Source organism: Coffea eugenioides, chromosome 11 (assembly GCF_003713205.1).
Source record: "Coffea eugenioides isolate CCC68of chromosome 11, Ceug_1.0, whole genome shotgun sequence".
Classification (NCBI taxonomy): Eukaryota; Viridiplantae; Streptophyta; class Magnoliopsida; order Gentianales; family Rubiaceae; genus Coffea; species Coffea eugenioides.
This window is the reverse complement of record NC_040045.1, coordinates 8,006,592-8,020,063: the sequence shown is the minus strand read 5'-3', so window position 1 is coordinate 8,020,063 and position 13,472 is coordinate 8,006,592. Positions and strand designations below refer to the sequence as shown.

General features: G+C 35.7%; 1 long non-coding RNA gene across 1 annotated transcript; it reads left to right on the top strand.

Annotated features, from left to right (window-relative positions):
* The first annotated feature begins 10,006 nt into the window (after positions 1–10,006).
* Positions 10,007–12,723, top strand: LOC113754309. The gene is made up of 3 exons (XR_003465168.1): positions 10,007–10,267; positions 11,740–11,817; positions 12,548–12,723. It is a non-coding gene; the product is annotated as an uncharacterized LOC113754309 (long non-coding RNA).
* Positions 12,724–13,472: the final 749 nt, after the last annotated feature.

The window sequence follows — 13,472 nt, the reverse complement described above, 5'->3', positions numbered from 1 at the left end:
AGCAGTCTTACCTGGTGGAAAATACTTATTTAAGAATGCTCTTGATAGTTCATCCCATCCAGTGAAAGTATTAGGAGCATGAGAGTGTAGCCAAAGTTTGGCCTTATCTCTCAATGAAAATGGGAACAATCTTAGCCTTATGGCATCATCACTAACTCCATTCATTTTAATTGTATCACAAATTTCCAAGAATGTAGCTAAGTGTGTATTAGGATCTTCTACTGCATTACCTCCAAATTGAGATTGTTGAACCATTTGGATAAGTGATGGTTTAATCTCAAAATTGTTAGCATTTACCGTAGGCCTTACTATGCTTGTTTGAGATCCTTGTGTTCCCGGTAGAGTATAATCTCGTAGAACTCGCCTATTTTGGTCATTTTCCGCCATTTCTTCTTCAAATGGTAGTTCTATCAAAATGTCCTCTATCGGTTGCCAAATCTCTTGTTCCTCTTGCTGTTGTGTGTGCCTCCTTTGTCTACGTAGTGTCCTCTCAATTTCTGGATCGAAAGGTGTAACTTCCCGAGACGCCCGGTGCATACACTACAAACAGAAATAAGAGATATTATGCAACTTCAATTGTCAAAAACTGATTACAAAATAAGATTAAATATAAAAAAAAAATAATACTGTCTAAATTAATAAAGATGATTAGGCTCTAATATTGCCGCTCCCCGGCAACGGCGCCAAAAACTTGACGGGTTTTTACTTTAAGTGCAAGTTTAATTCCGAATTTACACCCGTTGGACTGCAAGTATACAGGTCGCAATTGTAGTACGAGATGTGTATCGGGTCGATCCCACGAGGAGCAATTTAAAACAATTATTAGATACTAATTTACTCTATTATTTAGACTCACAATTAATTTGAGCAGAAACTTCAGATTTTAATTCAACTACAAAAATTCTTAAATAGATAAATGCAATATCTCAAGGGGAGTAGAATTCACTAAATATTAAGATCTAGGGATGTAGATTCCACTTATGACACAAAAGATCTAAAATGAATTAATTCAACACTTGTTACTGCTCTTGTTTAACCAAGGATTCATTTCCAGAAATACCAGAATCACATTCTCATGATAATAATGGGTTAAAACAGATTAGTTTGTCCTAATCTCTTGGTAAATACTAAATCTGTTCTTATTCACACATGAAATGCAGATTTCATCCACTTGAACGTATTTCTATTCTCATGAATATACAACTCAAGTTCTACTTGTGTCATTCCATTATTTTTACCATTTCTCCATGAATAAAAATAACTATAAACCTGCTATTGGTGATCAAGCAACAACAAGTAATCCAACATACACAAGTAGATAAGTTAATACAAGACATAACAAGAATGAATAACAATCACTTCATATCATTTGGCCATAAGTTTCATCTACTCCCTAGATAAAGAAAATTAGCTACTCATGAATGATAAAACACTCATATTCACAAGTTTATTAATGCAAAACATCATAAAGTACAAGTATAAGAAAGATAAAAGAAAGCTTAGCCAATTGAAGGTGAAGCTCTCCAATTCCTGCTATGTTCTTGCACAATATGATTACAAGTCAAAACTCTAAATGCTTCTCTAAGAACTCTTAACTAGAGAGAAAACTTGTTGCAAGAAGGAAAACTAGCTACGTCTGGTCCTCCTGGCTTCTCCCCTGTATTTCTGCATAAAAGGTGGTAGAAATTCCATTCCTCTCACTTCATAATTTCCTCCACTCAGATTTTGTAAAAAGAAGTCAAAGATATGATGTTTCCTTTTGTCCACACTCATTTGGTCTTCTCTTTTATTGCAGAAGCATGTGCACCGAATTCCCTTGCATCTTATAGCTGGAAAGTGGTATGCACACAAGAGAATTGACTGAGTCAAATTGCAGAATTTCGGCTATAAAACGCGCCTACACAAAACGCGGTATAAACTCGCGTTTTGTCTACTCGCGTTTTCACTCTGGCCTTATTTCAACTGCGATTTTCTCCATGATAAAGGCCAAACTAGCTTTTGTGCAAAACACAAAAGTTGTAGCCCTTTGAGTTAGCTTTCCAATGCTTCAAGAATCATCCAAATCGGAGCATTGTAACCTGAGATATGATCGAAATACTGTCACCTGTTCAAACCTCTGTTTTAACTTCCGACCACAGAATGCAGCTTCTGTATTCCAACGTTTTGCCCATGAAGATGGCAGAAATGGATTTCGATGTATTCATACGAATTGTAGGTCTCTTTCTTAGCTTTAAAATGGTATAAAGATCACCTCAATCCGATAAGTGTAGCTCCAGATATGGTCAAAATACTGAAGAGTGTCAAAACTGACTTGTATTGCATTTCCTCACTTGAACGTTTTTCACTTCATTCTTCTTGTTGCCACTTGAATTTATCACCAAATCTCTATTTTTTACCTCATTTGACATCCTTTGGTGATTGAATCATCATTCCTGCATAAAAATGAAGTTTTTACCATTAAAATCAATAGAAATGCAATATTATCCACTTTTACCAAAAATATATAATTTTACCAAAAACCTCTTTATTTTAATTATAAAACTAAATAATCAACTCAAAATTAACTAATAAAATGCACTTAAAAATACGTAAAATAAACTCTTATCAGCAGCTTTAGTTTTGCTATTATTACTTAGAAGTCCTTTGATTCATTTAGTAGCTTTAATTTCTTATGAATTAAATTAGCAGTTTCTATTGGCTATTTAGTATATGGATTTCAATACACTATCGTTGTGCAAGGAGTTAAATTAGCAATTATTATTTTGTTTCTTGATTTACACTAATACGCTTAGCTATCAAGATTAACCATCAAAATTCATCTATATATTAACATATGTTGCTGTTGCAAAAGATGACCAATTGAAAGTCTCCTATTAGCTTAGGATGCGCTTGGTAAAACTGAAGTTTGAAAACAGATGTCTGAAATTTGAAATTTGAAATCTGAATCCATTAAATTATTAAATTATTAAGTATTAAATTTAATACATTTGAGTACATATCACATTCAGTGATAAGTGAATAGTTTATCACTTAATTTTGGGAGCAAGTTTTGCCTAGAAAATTCAGTACTACTTAATTAATTCAGATATTTAATTTTTGATTATCAAACTGTCTGAATATATTAAAATCTAAATCCATTAAATATAAGTGTTGAGGTACGTTATCAAACAGGGCCTTAGATATGTGTGGTAGACATGTCCATGTAATAAAATTTATACTTATTGAGTGCAAAAAAAACAAATCTTTAGATTTTGTTTAGTTTGAGGTTCTTAATTGTAACTCGTTCTTTAATTAAGCTATCACACTAGTTTAGCTTCTCTTTAATTTCGTGCCCTTTTCAATGATTCCTTCTTTAGTTGGTGTAATATAAGATAGAAAAAAAGTGATTGATGCAGGTGTTCCAATCTTAGAGCTGGATGCTTGAACTTGCTTGATTCCAAATAAACTACTCCTACTACTATTTCCAAGTACATGTTATTAGAATTTATATTTTATGACAGGTGTCGCACTGTGAAATAATAAATTCCTACTCTAAAAGATGTAAACGAGTACAATGGTAAGTAGGGTCGTTTCTACAGGGATTAGAAGGAAAGTTTGTTTCTTTTCAAGCAAATTCAATTAAGAGGGGTTTTGGGAGATCTAAAATTAAAATAAAGCACTTAATGAAAATAAAACTAATTAAACAAGAGTAAATTAAATTAAACCAAGGATTAACAAGCTCTAGTCAAGGAACTAACTCCAGAAGTGGTTCATACAACTAATCATCGACACAAGAATAATCTCAATTATTCGCTAATAAACAGGTTATAGTTGTCATACACGCAATAAATAACCAATTTTTTCTTAATGTCTCGATAGTTAAGATACACCCGTTAACTACTTCCCTAACCAAGAAACAATCCTAGGTACGCCCGTAGAATTTAATTTCTTGCTTACATTAAAATTAGAAAAGCTCTGTTCTAATCAATAAACGCCCTATCAGGGTTATTTAAATTAAATTGTATATCTCCCTAACGTGGCCTCAATCACGTTGGTCGTCACTTATTTGGGATAATTAAACATTTACGAATTCAACTATCCTAATTGACAATAGATTATCGAGTTGAATTAAATATCGAGTCCTCATATTCAAACAACAAAATAATCACAAGAAATTAAGCCAAAAGATATACGAATACTAACGAATAAAAAAAAGTGATAAAAACAATTAGATCTCACAGATGTAGATGAATCAAATCCGTGTTGCTCCTCGACTAGAAAAAGGAAATTAGTTCTTCATTGTTGAGAAAATTGCCAACGCGATGCTATGAAAGAAAGCTCAAGACAAGCGGCCAACCAAAACGAAGATAAAAACCTAATCTAAGTGACTAGTCTCATGGCTAGTCACTCGCAATTCTACTGATTGCTGAAGTATCAATCCAACGGGAATTCGGCCTTCTTTTTTTCCCCAGTTTCCTACTTCGTGTATCCTACCACTAATGAAACATCTTTTTTAATAAAAGAAAGAAACTGCAAAATATAATGTCTCACGTTTCCTAATTAATTCCTACAACTAAAAAAATGATTTCTAAATTTTCCACCAAAGGCTCTTTGGTATTTGGCTCGAATTAGGAAACTTCCGCACGTAATTCCCGAATCGTCTGGGTTTGATTGCAATTGTTGGGAAATTACCCCTTTTTAGCACCTTTCATTCCAATGCCCTATAATTAACACAAAACACCAAATATAAGTAGAATCTGACAATTAAAAAATATTTGGTAAGAATAAAAGGGGAAATTAATCATAAATTTAATAACAATTTGCACCCTATCAATTCCCCCCACAGCTAAATCATGCTTGTCCTCAAGCATGAGAAATAACAAATGAAACAATCATGTTCAACTAATGGCTATCACTCAAATCATCTATTGCCAAGATACATTTAAAACACATGTCAAACATTAGTGGCTAATTTTCAAGGGATATCTCTTCGGTTAGCTTTTAAAACCCAGAACTCTTCCAATTTCAGGCTAACCAATCTAAGAATATAAAATATTTAACCAACATTCGTCAGCAAACGGTTCAACTATTAAGTAAAATCTCAACATTAAACTCATCAATAGGCTAACACAATTATTCACACACTTGCACATTTTTCACTATTAGCTCATCTTTTTTTCCTTTTTTTTTAAATATCCCCATAATTGAACTCTCATTTTTTTTTCTTTTTTTTTTTTAGGGAAAAAAGCTTAGTTCTTAGCCATCCAAACCTTTTGATGCGAACTCCAACTTCTGCCAAATGAAAGAACCCGGTTACTCAACTTTCATCGCTAAAGGACCATATACTCATAGTTATCGTCCCTTTTTGACGCAAAAATCGATACTTGTGATGAAAACTCTCGGTTACTAGGCAACGATACTAGCAAAGTATAGCCAAACGTAATTCAAATAAGCACCAACAAGCCTGCTTCATTTCCCAAACATGAAAACTAAGATTAATGGTTGAACCAATTTACATGAAAAAGTGTCAGACAAATATTTACAATGCCTAGAAATGTTGACCAAAAATTGCAAAAGTCACAAAATCTCAAATATTTACCAGAGAAACACCCTTAGACTTAACTATGTCATACTTGACCCATTAGCATATAAAACCTTAGCAATAGTCAAATTTGAGAATTTAGCCATCACTAATCAAGAATAACCATAGAAATATACAAAAATTGGCAAAAATTGGATAAAATTCGACCAAATCGAATATAAAATTTCAACAAAAAATGCGTACACTTGCACTTTTTCAATATACTACCAATATACTACTCCCTCCCCCCCGGCAACACTAAATCTTACATTGTCCCCACTGTAAGAAATAAAAAAAATTAATAGTAGAGAAAGTGAGCAACGAAACTTCCCTGATCATCAAGGGGGGACTGTGGCACAGCCATAGGTGAAAGGCAAAAGACATGTGAAGCTCGACGTTGGCCAACCGACCATCCATTTGATGGACTTGTCCATACAGGTGAGAAATATCCTTTAGTGGTGCACCAATCCGGCCGACAAATTTTAGGGGCTACGATTGCCGATAGTGAAGCAAATTGGAGAGGAATGAATTGTTCCAATAGCAACAGTGACCTTCCTTGGGGTGCAACAGTCGATGGTGAAGAAAGACGGACGGTTGTGGCAAAGAAAATGGAAAGGGAAGAAAGATAGAAAGAAATAAGAGAGATAGAAAGGAAAGAGAAAAGGAAAAAGAAAGGGGAAGAAAGAAAGAAAGAAAAAGAAAAAAAAATCTTTTGTCTCTTTTTTTTTTAACTTCCCCCTCGTTGGAACAAGATGTGGGCACGTCTTGTTGGTTGAAACTCTTCTAATGATGAAGTTGACTAATTACGAGTTATAACTTGCCCTCTAGGTGCGGATGCATCATGTTGCCTTGTCAGCCTTCAAACTCAAAACATGACCTCTCCAGGTAAGTAGGCATGGACACGGCATGTTAGTGTAAATGCTTCTGATAGTGGAGTGGATTATTAGCGCATTATCACGTGCCCTCAAGGCCTGGGCACGTCCTACCGGGAGGAAGTCTTCTGACCATTTAAACAGTAAAAATGAAAATTAAACACACCAAATATGAAAAATCTAAGATAAATATAATGATACTAATAATAAAAATAAACTAAAAATTGAATTCGGTTGTCTCCCAATAAGCGTCTTTCTTTAACGTCTTTGGCTAGATGTGAAGCATCACTTCTCAATCTGGATGCAATTCAAATTTTCTTGCAATCGGTGACATTCCTCCAGGATCCAAATAGTCATTGAATGTAATCATCTTCTTTAATTTTCTACCTATTTTCACCTCATAAATTGCTTTCATCTCATGATACTTGTTCACAACAACTTTGAATTTATCCCTACAATTAAACTCAAAAAATTCTTGCACAAAGAGATTAATAGCATGAATGACAAATACAGATTGAGAGTTAATGGGATGTTTTATTTTATCAAAAATATTAAAATGAGCTACTTCTCCATCAAATTCCATCGTCAAAATACCCTCATTAACATCAATTTTTGTGCGAGTTGTACTAAAAAATGTCTCCCTAATATAATAGGTGATGGATTAAGAGAGCGTTCATCATTCATGTCAAGAACATAAAAGTCCGCAAGAAACACTAATTCATTAATTTGGACCAGAACATCTTCAACTAATCCATCAGGATATGCATTTGTACGATCATATAATTGAATTATGATGCCAGTTTCCTTTAACGGTCCTAGATTTAAGGAGTCATAAATACTCTTGGGCATCATTTTAATTGAGACTTCTAAATCTATCATGGTTTTTCTAATCTTAGTGCTCCTATTCGACAGAGGATAGAGAACATAACTGGATCTCCACATTTTGGTGGAAATTTCTTTTGTAGCACTACTGATACATTCTCCCCCATCATAACTCTCTTATCGCCTCTCAATTTCTTCTTCTTGATGCACAAGCTCTTCAAAAATTTACTATACTTTGGTACTTGTTTATTCATATTCAACAAAAAAATATTGATTACCACCTTTCAAAAAACTTTCAAAATCTCCCTTTCTTCATCTTGTTTTTTGAATTTCTCTAACCTACTAGGAAAGGGAGTCGGATTAGATTTAACTTGAATTACAAGATTGGAAGTTATCTTAGGAGTTGTTTTAATGAATCCCTCTTCCTCCATCTCCTTTTCAATTTGACCTTCATTTTTGTCCTTCGAAACTACAGGTTTTGCCCCTTCAATTTTCTTTTCACTTCTGAGGGTCATGGTGCTCACATTCTTTAGATTCACCTTCGATTGGGAAGGTAGCCTTCCTGGTCCTTGGAACTCCGGATGGTTTATTGCAGAGGTCAGCTGATTCACCTGATTTCTTAAATCCTGTATGCTTGCATCTGTCCTCTGCTTAAATTGCTAGGTCCTCTGTTGAAGTTGCACGGTGTTTTTTTGAAGTTGTGCAGTGTTAGCAACCAATGTCTTGACCATATCCTCCAAAGATGTGTCTGTATTGGATGAAGAGGATTGAGATCTTGATGGGTGCTGCACTAGGAACCCTTACTGGCTGTTGAATTTTGCTTACCCCCCCCCCTCAATAACTAAAATTCGAATGATTCCTCCAACCTGGATTGTACGTGTTGGAATGAGGGTCGCACTGTCTACGGGGCACGGGTGTGTATCCAGCCATGTTAACTTGTGTCGTGCTATCATCTTGTAGTATCAGGCACCCATCAATGGGATGGCTAACATCCTTGCAAATTCCACATGCTTTCACCTGCTGCACATTCCCCATTGCCATCTGGCGAACCACAAAAGCTAACTCTGTCAACTGCTCTTGCATTGATGAGACGCTCACTTCATTCACACGGCGAGTAGGAATATCCTCTCTTGTGCCAAACTGCTGGAAGTTTTTGATAAGTGAATATTTAACGTGTATTTTGTACAATTTTGGCATGAACTTTTGGCATGTTTTGAACTCTATTGATGATAATTGCTTAAATATTGTTTAAGTGTTCAAAACTTGATAAATGAGTGGATTAATGCGTTAATTTTGTGAAATTGTGAAGGATATCAATGTATGAAATTCATGCACGAGCTGAAAGAAGTGTAAGGATTGTCCAGAGGATACAGTACACAAGAAATTAGGAGCAAAAATGAAGAAAAAGGAAAAGAAGTGAAAAACTGGAAAATACTAGCACGGATCCGAGCCCGGATCCGTGAGAATAAGGGGCGATCCGAGTCCTCGTCTGTACTTCTGGAGTAGTGCATCCGAGTACAAACGATCCGAGCTTGGATCCATCAGAGAAGGTCTCGGATCATCATTGATCCGAGCTCGGATCTATCTTCACCCCTCGGATCTGTCTCTCTCTTCAGCAAGTGGCACAACCGTTTTCCTTTACCTTTCTCACAACTTTTACAGCTATTTTGAGGGATAGAAATCGGTGGCACATGCTTCTGCAACAAAAGAGAAGACCAAATGAGTTGTAGACAAAAGGAAACATCATATCTTTGACATCTTTTTACAAAATCTGAGTGGAGGAAATTATGAAGTGAGAGGAGTAGACTTTCTACCACCTTTTATGCAGAGACACAAGGGAGAAGCTGGGACATCCATACGTAGCCAGATTTTTCGATAGCAAATTCTCTCTAGCTAGCAAATATTGAAAAGGGAATGAAGAAACATACGGGAGAAACTTGGAGTGCAGAAATGTAGTTCCTACATCTTCTGAGTATTAGATTAGTTTTAGTGTAGACTAGTATAGTTCATCCATTTTTGTATATTGGCTAGATTAGGATGAAGATGGAGATGAAGAAGGAGGAGTTGAAACTCAAGTGACATGGGTTATCTCTTCTCCAACTCTTTATCTTTTGTATCAGATTCTTAAGTATAGTTAATATGCAAGTTCTAGATTTTGTGTTCAATATGTGTCTCTAAAGTTTATGCCTTGGGTTGGGTTTGGTTGAACTTTCTCTTAAGGGGGAGAGGATGTGATGACCCATAATTTTATTATTTCAAAATATTGTTAAATTAGTCATTTTAAAAATATTTCGTACTCGAGTTACCCAAAAAAAATAATAAAAAAAAAATATACTAAAGTACATGAATTTCTCGAAAATAAATTTTTCCGATTTGTTCTTTACGCGCATATTATTTTAATGCCCAAATTTATTCAAGATGAATTGCTTATCGTGATTTTTATTGTTATATATATATACTTGGATTATCATATTTTAGAGTTTTAGAATCGAATAAGTTGAATTTTCAAGTTCAAACGAGAAAACCCTTAAGTTTGACCTTTATACGCGCGCGTGCCGAAAAGGCTCCGACAAGCACATTAATTTGATTAATTGGAGATTTTAAGAACATGATATTAGACTACTAGTAATGTACTATTAATATACTAGGGAAATTACCTCAGAGGTTTAGTGCACAAAAGTTGCAAACGAGCGCGAAAATTGGACACGCAAAAACCCTAAACGGACCTAGCATGAGTTGACACTTAGACTTAACCATTAAGTCACCAATTCTCTCCACTTTCATTACAATACCTGATTTCACTCTCTCTCCTCTCGTCACTCTCTAGTTGGCCGAAGATGGGAAGAAAAAAATCTAGCCAAAATCCTCACAAACTTGCTTCAATCCACTTCCAAATTTCATCATCCATTAGAGGGCTTTGATCCTAGCTTGGAAGAGGGGGCTGTTCATCGGTTTTCTTGGAGGAATTTCGGTCAAGATTTCTGCCCTAAAGCTGTCCAACTAAGTTCTTGAGGTAACTCACTCACCCACACTTCAATCTTGCAAAATTATAGCTCAAATGGAGCAAAGGTAGCATGGGTTTGCAACCTATGGTAGAATTTGGGTTGATTGGTTGAGTAATTATGTTCTTGCAATTCCATGACATGCTCGAGGGTTTGAGGATGTTTATTGGTGACTGATGTGATGAATTAGCATGTTGTGGTTGCTGATATTGTGCTATGTTACATGTATATAGAATGATTGATGGAATGAAGTTGGAAGAAAGTTAGAAATTTGGAGAAGGTACTGTCTGAAATTTCTGACTTGCTGCCGACTTTCTTGTTTGCTGCTGCCCTGTAATTTCGAAAATTTTCTGGTGCTAATTGAGCTTCCAAATTGGTGTAGATATGTTGTGCTATGTGTATTGTGGTTGTCTACCAAAAATCAACCCAAATGGTTGGTTAAATTTTGAGTTACAAGTAAAGAAGCAAAACTGGAACAAGCTCCAGAATTTTCTGACCAGCAACATTTGTGTAGCTATAACATTTTACTCGTTGATCGAAATTGAGTGCCGTTTATGGAATTTGAAAGTAGACTCTTAGAGCTTTAAAATGGTACCAAGCTCATTTTCTAGTTCGTCCCGAGCGATTCGTGGCGAGTTTTGAAAGTTGGCTGCCTGTTTATTACTGTTCATCCGAGACTGTCCAGAAAATCCATTTTGTTGCTTGATTTTGAACCGCTTATGTCTGGATTTTGGAAATGATTTCTTCTGCATAAATATATCCTTGTGAACCTAGTTTCTAACACCACCAACCGTTTTCAATTTCACTGAGAATCGAGTGAGATACGGCCTTATTAGCGAAGTGCATTAAATCTGGAAAATAGGCCAACAGTCCAAGAATTTTAGCGAACTTCAACTTTTTATTTCTTGAGCTAGGAACATCGGAATCGAGTTCCATTTTTTTCATTTGAAACCTGGATTGGAACTTTACATGCATATCAAATTTCAAAGGCTGGTTTTGATTCTATGATTTTTAGTGAAATTCCAAAATTATTGGAAAAACTTGGACTGTTTTGACCTATCTTCAATGAATAGTAAACTTTCTTGGAGAAATTGACTTGTTTCTGATTTGATTCTTGGAAAGTGACCTTCTACAAAGTTGTTATGCTTCGAATGAAGTTTTTGACGGTGTAAAAGTTTCTATTTTAGACATTCCGAACTTCCGGACAGATTTTTCCACGAATGACTCGAAAAGTGAAAATTTCCAATTTGGACCTAAATGTTCTTTTAAGGGCCTAGGTTACATTTTTACAACTCTTAGAGCATTTCAAACCTATTGTCATGAGTTCACCTATCACTTGAGACCTCATTTGAAAGTCGGTTCCTTATGAACTGAAATACTTTGGAAACTTGAATTGTGGAGTCAAAATTGACTATTTCTTTTCTTTACACGAATACTGTATGGCCTGGAATTTGAGATACAATGCATTATTGCATACTTTCAGGATCTCAAGAGGACTTCGAGGGAACTCCCAACGAAGCGTCTTAGAGCTAATTTCTCAAACTTTGACTTTTGATACTTGGTGAGTATCAAGTGCATGTAAAATGTTTAAATAAAATGATTCTTGTACTTGCTAGTTAATGAGGCTAGGGCGTACTTTATCGCCATTGTCCTCTCTTTCATGAAATCGCTTGCTTGATAAGTGATACGTGTTACATGTGAATGCAAATGAAAGTGTTTTTCGTGAGCATTGAGCGGCAGAATGTATCATGCCCTTTTAGGGTAGGAGGTACCGCTCATCCCGTCTCAATGCTATGACCAAATCTTGTCGATAGGAGCTTTGTCTCATCGACCTAAAAGTGAATGGGGGGGACGCCCCAACCCATTGGCTAGCCTTGTAACTCGAGCCGGCAAGGGCTTGGTCGAGAAACTTGGTGAACCTTGGGAAGTGTTATAGCTTGATCCAAATAAGGGGTCTTGCTAGGTATACTTGTTAAGTGATACCACCTACATGCTTGTTTGGTTACGGATCCAAGAGGGTGTCATGGTGGCTGGAGGTAGTAAGTGGAGTTCTACATGGATAACTGTGAAAGTTGACGGAGGGTCAACTACCTGAGCTTGGATCGCGCGTGGATTAGCTCCTGAGAGCTCCCGTATCCTTTTATTGTGATTAAATTCCCTAGTTGCTTAACGTTTCGCAGTTACTTGTTACTCGAGTTATTGCTTTATATTGTGTCTTTGCTAGCATGCTTGCATGTTTTTCCCTTGGCCTCACTGAGCGTTAGCTCACCCCAATTTATTTTTTTTAACAGGTTTGGAAGTGGAAGTTCTGAGGCTTAATTAGTGACCCCCAAAAATAATTTTTCCCCACAGGGCTCGAGGCCAAAGAAAGCACTTGTATTGAGTTATTAGTGCCTGAAGGGATATCTCATATATAATTTGAATTCGATTCACTTGATAAGTATTTGATGTAATTATTTGAGAACTGAGGACTTTTGTCTTATTCAGGGAATGATACCCTTACTTGAGATTTGTAATGTATCTTATCTCGTTCTAAGTTTGAAAAATGTTATTTCGTTTATTCTTGAGGTTGTACCCTATGTTATTGGATGTGAGTGATGTATTTTAATTGAGAACTGTAGTGAGTCCCGGCGAGAGCTGGGCAGGCGGTCCGCCGAACCCTTTGGTTCGCCTTAGGGGGAGGTGGGGCTGTCACAGTTGGTATCAGAACTTAGGCTCTAGATCTTGTAGTGTATCCTCGGCTTAAAGTTTAGGATGCCTAACTGTGGGATTAATTTGAATATTATGTGAATGAGGACCTATTGTATCCTAGGGGTTAAAGAGAATGATTATTTGAGAGTTTCTTACTTGGGACTTGTAGAAATAAAAAAAATTGAGAAATTAGGTGATGTTATATTGAAGGAAAATATGGGATGAGGATTAGTAGTGAAAGATTGGATGAATTTGAATTATTATTATACTTGTAAGTGTGGAAAAAATTGAGGCAATTATTAGTACTGGCTATAGAGGATAAGAGACCGGGATTTGATGGTCAAACTCCATATATGGTGATTTTGAACCAAGATTAAAGAGTTTCTGAGGAATAAAATGTATTTTCCCGCCCATTTACCTCCTAGAGAATTTCTGCATTGAAATTCTAAAGAAAAATGAGGATGTACTAGTTTTATTTTCAAACGATGATTGGAAATGATATATATATGTTTAAGTATGTATAAT